Source organism: Buceros rhinoceros, unplaced genomic scaffold (assembly GCF_000710305.1).
Source record: "Buceros rhinoceros silvestris isolate BGI_N320 unplaced genomic scaffold, ASM71030v1 scaffold24906, whole genome shotgun sequence".
Classification (NCBI taxonomy): domain Eukaryota; kingdom Metazoa; phylum Chordata; class Aves; order Bucerotiformes; family Bucerotidae; genus Buceros; species Buceros rhinoceros.
The window spans coordinates 2075-2469 of NW_010417279.1; the positions used below are offsets into that span (position 1 = coordinate 2075).

The 395-nt window shown below is 65.1% G+C and overlaps 1 pseudogene; it reads right to left on the minus strand.

Annotated features, from left to right (window-relative positions):
* Positions 1-112, minus strand: part of LOC104495218 — a 933-nt pseudogene extending 821 nt beyond the window's left edge.
* Between the last annotated feature and the right edge of the window lie 283 nt (positions 113-395).

Here is a 395-nt window from a genome sequence, read left to right on the forward strand (position 1 = left end):
CCCAGGGCTTGGCTGGAGCCCGTGCCTCTGCGGCTGGAGGAGCATCACCTGCTGGCACCTTCCCGTCCTCGGAGTGCATCTGCCCCGGCTTCTCAGCATCTGTCTCCAGCATCTGCCCAGAAGAGAGGGTAAAGAAGGGTGAAGGCAGAAGCACCCCAAATCTCTCACGGCACCTTTCTGAGGAGCCTTTCTGCTCCCAACACCCCAACCACAAGGCCGGCACCAACCCCTACAGCCCTAACAGTGCTGCGGTGGGTGGGATGGCATCATCCCCAGAGTGGCAGCTCGCCCACCGCTCCCACAGCCCCCAGTCCTGCTCCTCAGCCCTGGAGCACTGGGTTCCTCCACCAGCGGCGAGCGGGGGGCTACGGGGAAGGAGGGGGATGGGGCCAGAG